This window comes from Anabrus simplex, chromosome 1 (assembly GCF_040414725.1).
Source record: "Anabrus simplex isolate iqAnaSimp1 chromosome 1, ASM4041472v1, whole genome shotgun sequence".
Classification (NCBI taxonomy): Eukaryota; Metazoa; Arthropoda; class Insecta; order Orthoptera; family Tettigoniidae; genus Anabrus; species Anabrus simplex.
In genome coordinates, this window is record NC_090265.1 from 1,032,597,327 (window position 1) to 1,032,611,364 (window position 14,038).

General features: G+C 44.0%; 1 protein-coding gene across 1 annotated transcript in view; it reads right to left on the bottom strand.

Annotated features, from left to right (window-relative positions):
• LOC136875802 (chymotrypsin-like protease CTRL-1) overlaps positions 1 to 14,038 on the bottom strand; it is a 303,156-nt gene that overhangs the window by 150,527 nt on the left and 138,591 nt on the right. The gene's annotated exons all lie outside the window — the stretch shown is intronic.

Below are 14,038 nucleotides of genomic sequence, written 5' to 3' on the forward strand. Positions count from 1 at the left end.
AAGGAATAGACAAGGAAGAGGGAAGGAAGCGGCCATGGCTTCAAGGTAGGTACCATCCCGGCATTTGCCTGGAGGAGAAGTGGGAAACCACGGAGAACCATTTCGATAATGGCTAAGGAGGGAATCGAATCACCCTCTACTCAGTTGACCTCTTGAGGCTGAGTGGACCCCGTTCCAGTCCTGGTACCAGTTTTCAAAGTTCATGGCAGAGCCAGGAATCGAACCCGAGCCTCCGGGGTTGGCAGCTAATCACACTAACCACTATACCACAGAGGCGGACCGTTTACACAGTTTTCTGCCAACTGCTGCAGTTCTTATGTCCACCTACTAAATATGCTATAGGATATTTAGTTGGGAATAGTTGAACACCAATGCTTAATGTTCTTATCAGAATAAAACGCTGAAAAATAAAATGGGAATTTTGTGAGAATAAGACATTTTAATATTGAGCAATAACTAGCGCAATGACCCGTTATTTTCACGCGGATTTATTGTTGTCCGCCTCTGTGGTGTAGTGGTTAGTGTGGTTAGCTGACACCCCCGGAGGCCCACGTTCGATTCCCGGCTCTGCCACAAAATTTGAAAATTGGTACGAGGGCTGGAACGGGGTCCACTCAGCCTCGGGAGGTCAACTGAGTAGAGGTTGGTTCGATTCCCACCTCAGCCATCCTGGAAGTGGTTTTCCGTGGTTTCCCACTTCTCCTCCAGGCAAATGCCTGGATGGTAACCTAACTTAAGGGCACGACCGCTTCCTTTCCTGTCCCTTCCATTCTTCCCATCCCCCCACATGTCCTTTGTTCAGCATAGCAGGTGAGGCCACCTAGGCTAGGTACTGGTCATTCTCCCCAGTTGTATCCCCCGACCCAATGTCTCACGCTCCAGGACACTGACCTCGAGGTGGTAGAGATGGGATCCCTCGCTGAGTCCGAGGGAAAAACCAACCCTGGAGGGTAAGCAGATTTAGACAGAAAGAAGGTAAAATTAAAGCGAATGCGTTGAATCCTTGCACTCTCTCAGATAATATAATTGACGGCTTTAGGGCTCACAGACAAACCTGTCTTACTAACTCATTGAACCGTATTACGTCCATCCTGGAAGTAGTTTTTCGTGGTTTCCCACTTCTCCTCCAGGCAAATGCCTGGTTGGTAACCTAACTTAAGGCCACGGAGGCTTCCTTCCCTCTTCCTTGATTATCCCTTCCAGTCTTCCCATCCTCCGACAAGGCTCCTGTTCAGCATAGCAAGGGAGCCCGCCTGGGTGAAGTACTGGTCCTCTTTACCAGTTGAATCCCTTACCGAAAGACTCACGCTCCAGTACACTGCCCTTGAGGCGGTAGAGGTGGGATCCCTCGCTGAGTCCGAGGGAAAAACCAACCCTGGAGGGTAAGCAGATTAAGAAGAAGAAGATTTATTGTTAATAAAAACTGTATTATTCTTTTGCATTTAAGAAAATCTTCTTTTGTTCTTAGGATGCCTAACGGCAAACCACGAGATGGTATCCATGTATTCGTTTCCTTCTGGCATTTTCTATTACTTCACATTGCCCCGTGTTATTTGTTTTGATCTGAAGAGGTATAACTGTAAAACTTTACTTTACTTGATCAGTTTTCCATTATTTTATAGGAATTACGAGTGATGTTATAGAATACGACTGGATCTAGTTGGAAGATTTACTACACGTACTCTAACCACTCGGCCATGCTTGTCTACGCCGTATATTAAACAAAAAAAAAAAATACTAACATCTCCCATGATACAGTAGTCTTTTTAGGCCCTACCCACGCATACGTGTAGGCAGAAAACATGCTCCTTTCTGGCTTCATATTTCCCGTGAGACAGTTTAAGCCTGTACTACACGTCTGCTCTCTCCGTTACAAATCAGAGTAGTTAATGTTCCAATAATCTACAAGGAGTTGCTAGTAAAATGTTGGTGTGTATCTGTCCCTGTCAATGTTTCAGAAATTCTCCTGAAGTAATGAAGAGTATGTAATTTGTGTCATACACATGCCAAAAAGACCTGCATAATTAGAGTGTATTTGCGCATTTGAAAGAATACGAAATGATTTAGAAAATGAAATGAAGTGATATAAATATGTGTGCTGTCCTCCTCTGTGGTGTAATGGTTAGTATGATTAGCTGCCATTTCGGAGGCCCGGGTTCGATATCCGCCTCTGCCACGAAATTTGAAAAGTGGTACGAGGGCGCTGGAATGGGGTCCACTCAGCCTCGGGAGGTCAACTGAGTAGAGGGGGTTCGATTCCCACCTCAGCCATCCTGGAAGTGGTTTTCCGTAGTTTCCCACTTTTCCTCCAGGCAAATGCCGGGATGGTACCTAACTTAAGGCCACGACCGCTTCCTTCCCTCTTCCTTGTCTATCCCTTCCAATCTTCCCATCGCCCAAAAAGGCCTCTGTTCAGTGTAGTAGGTGAGGCCGCTTGGGCGAGGTATTGTTCCTCCTTCCCAGTTTCATCCCCTGACCCAAAGATTCACACTTGAGGACATTGCCCTTGAGGGGGTAGACGTGAGATTCCTCGCTGAGTCCAAGGGAAAAACCAATGCTGGGGGTAAGCATATTAAGAAAGAAAGAAAGAAAGAAAGAAAGAAAGAAATAAAAATGTGTGTGGTACCTTTAAAATCGAAGGAGTTGAGAAATGTGTCAAGTAATTGATAAATATGAACTGAGTGGCCAAAAGTTACGCGAAGGTGTGTCCTATTAGGAAATGTGTCGTGTATGACCCCTGAGCTTTTGCTGCTAGCTGCGGCGTAGCTGAGCAGTCTGTCATAGACTCCAGTGTCGTGAAGATGGCAACACTTCGCCACTTAACTGACTTTGAACGTGAGATGATCATCGGCGCACGGGGCATGGGTCATGGCATTGTGGATTTTTCACGCGAATTCGGATTTCGAGGTCAACAGTGTCGAGGGTGAATCTTCATTATCGCAGAGAGAACGTTGCAACCCGCGTGGACCGCAGCACGGGGAGACCACAGGTGTTTAAGGAATGGACATCACGTCACCTTCTTACAGTCCTGGTAAAAATGGGTTCCTGACTCCTAACATTCAACTGGGCGGTGATCTGACTCACAGTAGCCCGTCGAACGCCCAGTACGTCTCTGCGGAGGCGACGTGATGTCCGTTCGTGAAACACCTGTGGTTTTCCCGCGCAGCGGTTTACGCGGGAGGTAACATTCTCTCTGCGATAATGAAGATTCACCCTCGACACTGTTGACAAGCTGCTTTACGTCACACCAACACAGACAGGTCTTATGGCGACGATGTTATAGGAAGGGAATGAAGCGGATGTGGCCTTAATTAAGGTGCAGCCCCGGCATTTGCCTGGTGTGAAAACGAGAAACCACGGAAAACCTTTTTCAGGGCTGTCGACAGTGGGGTTCGAATCCACCATCTCCCGGATTCAAGCTCTCACCTGCGCGCCCCTAACCGCGCGGCCGGTTCCAGTTATACCGAGCTGATGGGCGCGTGAGAGTGTGGCGTATGCTCCATGAAGCTATGGATCCTGCGTGTCAACAAGGTTGTGTCCATGCGGGAGGTGGCTCAGTTCTTGTCTGAGCGACGTTCTACTGGTCGCAATTAGACCCCATTGTTCGGCTACAGGGAGCGCTGACAGGTGCAATTATGTGGACGTTCTTTCAGATCATCTGCATCCCTTTCTGGCCCTAGAGTACCCTGATGGAGATGCCACGTTCGAACAGGACAATGCGCCATGTCACGGCTCTGTGGTGGCACGCAGGAGGTTGGAGGAGCACTCCAGTGAAGTTACGACCATGGATTGGCCCTCCAGGTCCCCCAATCTTAATATAATGGAGCATTTATGGGATGCTGTCGATGCTGGTGTATGGTCCATGTACCCCGCACCAACTACACAAGACCAACTGTGAGTAACAGTGCAAGATGCGTAGGTCCAGATCCCTCCAGAACGATTCCAACTCCTTGTAGAGTCGATGCCTCCCCGTACTGCTGCCGTTTTGAGTACTTGCGGAGGAGCAAATCGTTATTCACATTCAGTGTCTTCCCATGACTGTTGGCCATTCAGTGTATATGTATATAGTTTTACAAGTTCCTTTGCGTCCGACCGACGCCAATAGGTCTTATGGCAAAGATGGGATAGCAAAGTGCTAGGAGAGAGAATGAAGCGGCCGTGGCCTTAATTAAGCTACAGCCCCAGAATTTGCCTGGAGTAGAAATGGGAAACCACGGAAAACCATCGTCAGGGCTGCTGGCAGTGGAGTTCGAACCCACTGTCTCCCGAATGCAAGCTCACAGCTATGCGCCCTTAACCGCATGGCCAACTCGCTCGGTATTAAAATATTGTGTAATTCAAGTTAACCTATTTTAAAGCCAAGACACGGAGAAAAAGTAATGGTTATGACGCAGGCACATCAGTGAGTTTGTGTTTAAATTTTATATTTTACCCGTAATTTGGTATTTCTTCCAGCATGCAAATATAGTAGTTTGTAAAAATTGTACCCTCTGATCTAAAAGAGATAATCATCACGTAGTGAGAAACCACTGTCTCATGTATAAATACACTTCCACGGGTATATTGTAAATAGGTTATATATTTTTTTCACCACCAAGCTCGTAGAACCCTTCATTTTCTACCAATAGAACAAAACAACAAGGAGAGTCGTCAACACCATCTGAAAATATGGTCTGGCTTCCACAACACAAAGATCGCTATCACACGAGAAATCAACGCTACCAAGTAGTATAAAAATTATCATGGCAGCCCTCTACGTATCAGCTCTTCCAAGTGGCATAAAAAGTAACTATTACTGCACCCTGCTACCTACATAACATTACCAAGTGGCATAAATATTAACTACCAACCCACGACTGATTGCTCCGAAACCTTTCCCTTTTTACCCATTTACACTGTATTTAACCTTAGAGGTTGAACGGCTGCAAAATGGATTCCTAGCTCTTACTTACACATCAATATGGAAGGCTTCTGCGCTAAATTTCACTGTCACAAGTTTGGTGATTCCCAGTGTATCGTGATGAATAAGTGAGTATAAGTTCCTCTCAATGGATGCAAACGGTTTCAGAAATTCTCTGGAAGTAATGTAGAGCATGAAATTTGTGTCATTTAAATGCCAAAAAGACCTGCATAATTGTATTTATACAAGCATTTGAACGAATGCGAAATAATTTAGAAATCGCCATATATTTTCCCTGTATCTATCAGGCACTTTGTGAACGTTCCTTGTTAGACTTATAGAACTTACAATATACAGGTTGTAGAGAAACCCCTGGCTAAAACTTCAGAAATCAATTCCTCATACAGAGAGCAGAATAAAAGATCACAACAACATTGGTACTATTTCTAAGTTATCAGGCTTTATTCATGGTGTACCACATCTTACTGTAACAATTACATCTGTTATTATGTTCCTCCTACCTTAATACAAGTCCCTGCTCTTCTTCACATTGAGTTCCGAACACGCTCAAAAATGCCTGGAGTATGTGTACTGATTTGCGCGCGGCCACAATTCGAACACGGAAGGTTGTTGCAGTCCACATAAGTCGAACACATAAAATACCGGTACTTCATTGTTACCGCAGGAAAAACGTCAAGTTGGTTTAAATCAGGAGAGCATGGTGGCCAAGCTATTGGTCCTCTCTGTCTATCCAGGGCTTATGATAACGTGCATTTGGTTGCAGTCCACATAAGTCGAACACACAAGATACCGGTACTTCATTGCTACCGCAGGGAAACCGTCAAGTTGGTTTAAATCAGGAGAGCATGGTGGCCAACCTATTGGTTCACTCTGTTTATCCAGGGCTTATGATAACGTGCATTTTGTTGCAGTCCACATAAGTCGAACACATAAAATACCGGTACTTCGTTGCTACCGCAGGAAAAACCTCAAGTTGGTTTAAATCAGGAGAGCATGGTCGCCAAGCTATTGGTCCTCTCTGTCTATCCAGGGCTTATGATAACGTGCATTTGGTTGCAGTCCACATAAGTCGAACACACAAGATACCGGTACTTCATTGCTACCGCAGGAAAACCGTCAAGTTGGTTTAAATCAGGAGAGCATGGTGGCCAAGCTATTGGTTCACTCTGTCTATCCAGAGCTTATGATAACATGCATTTTGTTGCAGTCCACATAAGTCGAACACATAAAATACCGGTACTTCATTGCTACCGCAGGAAAAACGTCAAGTTGGTTTAAATCAGGAGAGCATGGTGGCCAAGCTATTGATCCTCTCTGTCTGATAACGCGCATTCAGGTGTCTGCAGGCACGAAGACTCAAATGTGTGGTAACCACATCATGCATGAAAGTGACCGCGGGAACCGTTTGTGGATGTCAAAGACGTATTCAATTCAGCATCAATTTATATGCGATATCGTTACACATGTAACAAATGCAAGACGTAGCTCGAATTTCATTTCAGCAATTAAGTCGTATTCGAAACAATACAGTAATTTTGCTTTTCTAGAACCTCATTGTCAAGACGTTTCTTTTCTCTATATGAGAAATTCATTTCTGAAGTTTTGCGCAAAACCTATACACTCACAGTAACATACAAAGTTCGTTCAGGGAATCTGCGGCTTGTCAGCCAATGAAAGGCAAATAATGGTTCTTCACGCGCATTTTGATGGACAACATTCATTGGAGCAGTGTAACTGGCTTGTTTACATGAACCTAGCGTACCTGAATACTTATGCAATGATTTGCATGTGTAATTGAACATCTCACACATGTGAACGAACCTATCAGACTTTCTACTACGCATGTATATTCATAACCCAGCCAGATGCTGTCAATAAATAACCATCTTGGAGGTATTGCGAGACTCAAGCCACTTCTTAGATTATATGTCGACACTTCACACTACCGTTAACCCTACAACGGCGGAATACTTCAGTTATTTTACCCCGTGTACTGGATAACAGAAAAGACTGTCTATATATAGGATGGTCGGAAACAATGTGAACTGGGTATATGAGCGTTAGAGGGTTGGTCATACTGATAAATAATTTGAAAAAAAAAATTAGATACGGTACATCGTGCCGTAGACATTTTATCCGCTCATAAATTTAGCCAATCAGATCGTTTCGCGGGCGAATTCAAATGGGCTTTGCGAGGCGGTGTTGCAGATAAATCAACACCAAACATAAACACACCATGAGTTTAAGCCGGTATTACCATAACATGATCCATAACGTGATCCTGTCAGTTCGGAGGTCCGTATTCAAATCCGTCCTTTGGTGAAACTTTTTCTTCGACCGGTCTTAATCCACGAGCAGATTTAGCAACATCGCTTCGCAAAGCCCATTTGGATTCGCCCGCGAAGCGATCTGATTGACTAACTTCAGAAGCTGATAAAATGAAAACAACGCGAGATGTCTTTTCTTTTTCAAATTATTTATCAGAATGATCTGCCCTTTTCACGTCGTTTCCGACCATTCAGTATACAAAATATTCCTAACATACCCATACTATACCCCAATAGAACGCTGAAAGAATTATAATCGTATAACATTACTATAGTCCGCCTCTGTGGTGTAGTGGTTAGTGTTATTAGCTGCCACCCCCGGAGGACCAGTTTCGATACCCGGCTCTGCCACGAAATTTGAAAAGTGGTACGAGGGCTGTAACAGGGTACACTCAGCGTCGGGAGGTCAACTGAGTAGAGAGGGGTTCGATTCCCACCTCAGCCATCCTCGAAGTGGTTTTCCGTGGTTTCCCCACTTCTCCTCCTAGCAAATGCTGGGATGGTACCTAACTTAAGGCCACGGCCACTTCCTTCCCTCTCCTTGCCTATCCCTTCCAATCTTCCCATCCCTCCGCAAGGCCCCTGTTCAGCACAGCAGGTGAGGCCGCTTGGGCGAGGTACTGGTCCTCCTCCCCAGTTGTATCCCCGATCCAATGTCTCACGCTCCAGGACACTGCCCTTGAGGCGGTAGGGTTGGGATCCCTCGCTGAGTCTAAGGGAAAAACCAGCCGTGGAGGGTAAACAGATTAAAAAAAGATAACATTACAAATAAGTAGAAATTCATTTGATTTAAAGGAAACATTAACCGTTTTGCATACAGAATGTAACTTGCAGGGTATAAATTATTTTTAAAACGTGATTGTTAGAAACTTAGAAGTATTTTCTAATCAATTCTTGCAAGAGTGGTCAATGTTTCCAGTCAGATCTGACACTTCTGATATTATTCTTGACAAAATGAGGACATGGTTTACAACTTAATTCCTCAGTTATGTCTCGTACTACTATATTGTTATCAAAGTCCTTATAAAAATCAATCCTTTTCCACGCTATGGCCAATATCGATACGGTCACCCAAAACGTCGAAAATCAAACGATCAATTTCAGAGTCGTCAACAAAGCTGGCACCCATTTTGCTTCTTAGTTCTCAGAAATAATAACATTATTTACACCTATCCATTATTTTCACCGCCTGAAAGTCGTGATCTGTTGACTTTGAAAACGAAATACAAAATACTCTGCAGCCACCACGCTTTGAAATCGATGCCATTTGATAACTGACTAACTTACATGTTTACGTTTGGATTTAGACACCGTCTCTGCGAGGGACTTCCGCACTTGATGAAATACAACATCATCTTTCGGAAAAAACCGTCATTTCTAGATTTAATGAGTATTACAAGAACGTCATTGCAAACGTTCCGTGGAAAGGGCTGTAGCCGGCCGCGCGGTGTAAGGGTAGCGTGCCTGTCTCTTACCTGGAGGCACCGAGTTCGACTCCCGGCCAGGTCAGACATTATTTCCTGGATCTGAGGGCTGGTTCGAGGTCCACTTAGCCTATGTGATTACATTTGAGAAGCTGTCTGACGGCAGATGGCAGCCCTGGTCTAGAGAGCCAAGAATAATGGCCGTGAGGATTTGTCGTTCTGACCACACGACATCTGTAATCTGCAGGGCTTCAGGCTGAGCAGCGGTCGCTTGGTAGGCCAAGGCAGGTTGGGGCTGTTGCGCCATGTTTTTTTTTTGACAAAGTCTGAAAGCAGCGATGGCGTGTCTAAATGGTAATCATCGAAAGTTGTTTTCGAAACAACTACACTGAAAAGATGAAAATGAAAATGAAAACCTACAACCTGTTTTCCAGTCTTTGACCGGGTCAGGGATTGGATGAATGAAGCAGATATAGGCTATTGGTACGATGGGGTCGCCACTCCCAAAGTGATTTATGAATGACTGATAAATGCTATGAAATGATAATGGAGAGTGTTGCTGGAATGTAAGATGACAGGGAAAACTGGAGTACCCGGAGAAAAACCTGTCCCGCCTCCGCTTTGTCCAGCACAAATCTCACATGGAGTAACCGGGATTTGAACCACGGTATCCAGCGGTGAGTGCCCGACGCGCTGCCGTCTGAGCCACGGAGGCTTACACTGAAAAGATATAGTATGCTAAATGGCCGGTACCAGACCTCAAATCTTCATTCAAATATGGGTCGGGGTCTCCGGCGAAGGAATGATGTAACGCTTTTCATGTAACGCAAAAAGTTATAGTACCTCAAAAGGTATTAAAAGTACGGGAATAGATCATACGTAATTTTAAAATAGGAAAGGCGAATGCAGACTGCGGTAGCTGCCGTAATGCGGATGACCTACCATGCTGACGATACCTGTACATTCAAACATGTCAATATGTATCCTAGAAATAATGAATTGTTTTCTAAAAACAAATCTAGGCTTTCGAGTTGCAATGACATGATCTGCCAAGGCCCACTTTTTTCGACGCGCGCGGTGCTTTCGGGTGGCGGTACGAGTGTTTTTCCAGGAGGCCATACGTATTAAAGTATGGCTCACTAGCGCATGTACCCGTGCTTCGCTACGGTATTCTGCATTGCATACGGATTTCTCCTTAAATTACTCTAATGGCAGTGAGTGAGATTTTAATAAACTGCGTGTCTCTTAGCGCTATCCTAGAAACAAAACAGGGAGAACACCATACATTGTTTCCGATGTAAGGTAGGCATTGGGGAAGTTTTGAGGATAATGCAGGCCACATTTCCTACTGCCAATCACAATCGAGTACGGGAGTTTCTACTATAACGGCAGGCTCACTTGGCCACACCATTCACAATAGAGATGGGGAGTTTACATTTCAAAGACATGCCCCTTTTCCTAATGCCAGTCACAATCGAGTTGCAGTGATTTGATTATAATCGAGAAATGCATCGCTATCTAACGTACGTACAATCAAGACACAATAATACATCATAGGACCAAAGTTGTAGATCTTTCCAAATTGAAGATCGATTGTGCTGTTTGTATTCTGATACGACTTACCCTTTAGCCACCAGTTATTCCGAAATGAAGGTCTGCACCGTCGTTAAAATTGCATCCATATTTCGATATTTTCCGGGGCCATAAGTTATACATTTGAGCAGCTTGGAATTTTTCCTCAAAGAAAACAGTGTCCAGATTTCGGGATAAGCAATCGCATATATACGGGGTAATTAAGGAAGAAAATAATACAGTTAATACAGTTGGAATTAATAGAAAATAGGATTATAACTGAGGACAGCCGGATAGGGTAAATATGTAGATACCAAGTGGATGTATTGCAAAATGAAATGTCCCTCAATAATGGCATGAGTTACGGATATAAAAAGGCGATAACATAGGAGAAATTTAGGCGCAGGTATTCTTAGGTAAACAGATAAGAAGATGACTTATGGTGTTATTACTTAAGCCTAAAGAGGCAAGGCAGAGGCAAGAAATTAAAGCAGAAAACAAAAGTAGAATAGAAATACAGTGAAAATTATAGAAAATGCCAGAAGACACCTTACAGTGTGAAATTATGGGCTACAGTCCGCGGTACTGTTCAAATATTAACTGTGCCCCTTAGTGCAATTCGAGGATGACTATAACCTCCAACGGTATTCCGCCAATATCCCGCAGAATGGCTGATTGACGTCTCTCTTGATCTCTATCCAAGAAACAACCACGAATTTACAGGACGAAAATGGCAATACGTTACTTCCTTGCTGGCAAGTAGTCAGAGACTTACCATGGTAACCTTTAGGTTCGTTGTCGGTCTGTCGGTCACTCAATGCAGAGCATTTTATACTGACGATTAGATCTTATTATTATTGCTTGATGAATGAACACGTGATAGAGATAAGCGCTGAAATGAACGTTTCGGTGATACGAAATTCTATTCAAAACTAGAAAACAAATATAATAATCTGCATTTGATTAGTGAATAACGGTGATCACTGCCGAAATAAGTGTTTCGCTCATATGAAGTTTTGTTACAAGACGTAACTTTACATAAAATAGTAGAAATATTGCCTCATTCCAAGTTAATGGCGCATTCCTCACATCCTAAGTCCGAGGCAGAGAAAAGAGAGATGTAAAGTCCATGTTAAACGATTTGAAGTCCCTATACTGCGCGGAGCTGAGTAAGTTTCCCTTTGCCTGCGATTGCACAACGAGGTAACCATCCCCTGGCTGGGATTAAAACTTTAAAATCTCCTCGTGCGCCCAAAACTAATGCTGGAACTACGACCCTACCCATAAACCACTATTGTGCTTTACATCACAGTCCTTCTACAATGGAAGTAACGTTCTTTATGCGAAGGATGTCAGATGCAGGGCATTTTTTGACAAGTGCTGTTGTTGGAGATCAACCTGCGACCTCCGAGGTGAGAAGCCGTGTAGTTTTCTCACATTAATAACCTCCAGCCAGTTACAAAGAACAACCTACTTAGGCCGTGATTGATTTACGATTTCTCCATCTCGAATGTCACCCAAAGGTCGCAAGGACTAGCGAGACTCTCACTAGTCACATGGATATTGGGAGCTACAGAATAAGTCTCTGATCGACACGAACAAGACCTGATGTAATTAGAGGTTGTTCTCTAGTGCACTGACGATTTATCATTCCTCTGTAGTGTAACTCCAGGGAACGAATTTAAGACAAAGGGAAAATTCCTCTCTCTAGGTTTCAGCATGTACAGAGTTTGTAAAAATACGGATATACATGGGCATTAAAATATTACACATAAAGATATTAGATTTATTTTATTTATTTATTTATTTATTTATTTATTTATTATAACGTTATACAACAGTGAAATGTAAATAAAAATCTACAGCCTGTTTCTAGTCATTCGACTGGGTCAGGAATGGAATGAACGAAGCCCCTATCTGGCAGCGAGGATAGGAATTGTGCCGGCTGCCGAGGCCTGTTGCACTCCTCTGGGGCAGTGATTAATGACTGACAGATGACATGATATTGGAGAGTGTTGCTGGAATGAAAGATGACAGGGAAAACCTGTCCCGCCTTCGCTTTGTCCAGCACAAATCTCACATGGAGAGACCGGGATTTGAACCACGGAACCCAGCGGTGAGAGGCTGGCGCGCTGCCGCCTGAGGCACGGAGGCTCTTGATACAATAGTTTGTTGCTGAAATGACAAAATGTAGTCTACTATTCCAAGTATTTAAAGAAAAGAGGAGCATGTGGAGTTCAAAATAGTATATGGCTAGCTGTTACTAACAGCTTCGCGCGTATGGAGTTTTTTTTGTTCCCATTCATAAAACTGATGAGCACTGGAAATTATATCAAAAAGTATTCAGTAGTTTTTAAGAAACGATGGACTACGCAGACATACTCTGGTTACAATAAAGTCGCAATGCTTCTGTATGCAGTACATTTTTGGTTGCATTACGTGCACTTATTAATATATATTGATTATCTGAACTGCCGTGCGGCTCAGTGGCTAAATGGCTAGTATGCTGGACTTTGGCCCAGAGGGTCCCGGGTTCGATTCCCAGCCGAGTAGGGGATTTTCATCTTCATTGGTTAATTCCGATGGCTCGGGGACTGGGTGAGTGGGTGCCATTTTTATCATTAGAATTCACCATACGTATGGCACCATCCTCATTAGACACGCAGGTCACCTATCCGGCGTCAAATCGAACAGGCCTATTCGGAGGCCACACGCTATTATTATCTGAACTTCCGGACCTGGATAAACCGACATAGAATTAGCCATGAGGGAAGCATTCTTGTCTTAAATCTAATCCCACCTATTTGAACCTTTGTACTTTGGATTTATTAATTGTTATGGCAAAGGATATTTTCTTCTTCTTCTTCCTAATCTGTTTATCCTCCAGGGTTGGCTTTTCCCTCGGACTCAGCGAGGGATCCCACCTCTTCCGCCTCAAGGACAGTGTCCTGGAGCTTCAGACTCTGGGTCGGGAGATAGAACTGCGGAGGATGACCAGTACCTCGCCCAGGCGGCCTCACCTTGCGGGGGTGTGGGAAGATTGGAAGGGATAGACAAGGAAGAGGGAAGGAAGCGGCCGTGGCCTTAAGTTAGGTACCATCCCGGCATTTGCCTAGAGGAGAAGTGGGAAACTACGGAAAACCACTTCCAGGATGGATGAGGTGGGAATCGAACACACCTCTACTCAGTTGACCTTCCGAGGCTGAGTGGACCCGGTTCAGCCCTCGTACCACTTTTCAAACTTTGTGGCAGAGCCGGAAATCGAACCCGGGCCTCCGGGGGTGGCAGCTAATCACACTAACCACTACACCACAGAGGCGGACAAAGGATATTTTTACTGGAAATTACTATCTTTTTAAAAGAAAAGGCAAATCTGTGATCTTGATGATTCGAAACATGTGTACAAACTATGCACTTGCTGGCCTAGTTAATAGTGGCTTCAATCATATTATTACGGAGTTCTTTGAACTGCAATTTTGTGCCGTTGCAAATATTCAGTGCATTCAGGTTATGGAACAGTATAACTGAAGTGCGACACAGTGCAGTGGAAGTCTCAACGGATTCTTCCATACTAATTGCTGTATCAATAGAAGTTTACATTTTATACAACTCGCCAGGTAATTTCTTTAAAATTGTATCGTCTATTTCATGAATAGGGACAGTTTTGCCTGTGCTGGCGCGAAAAAGAACGTTGAACTCCGTGAGCTTTAAGTCTACTATAGAAACCAAACAAAGTCAGTAAATAAATAGGTAGGCAATCATGTTACAAATAACAGACTGTAATATGCATCGTA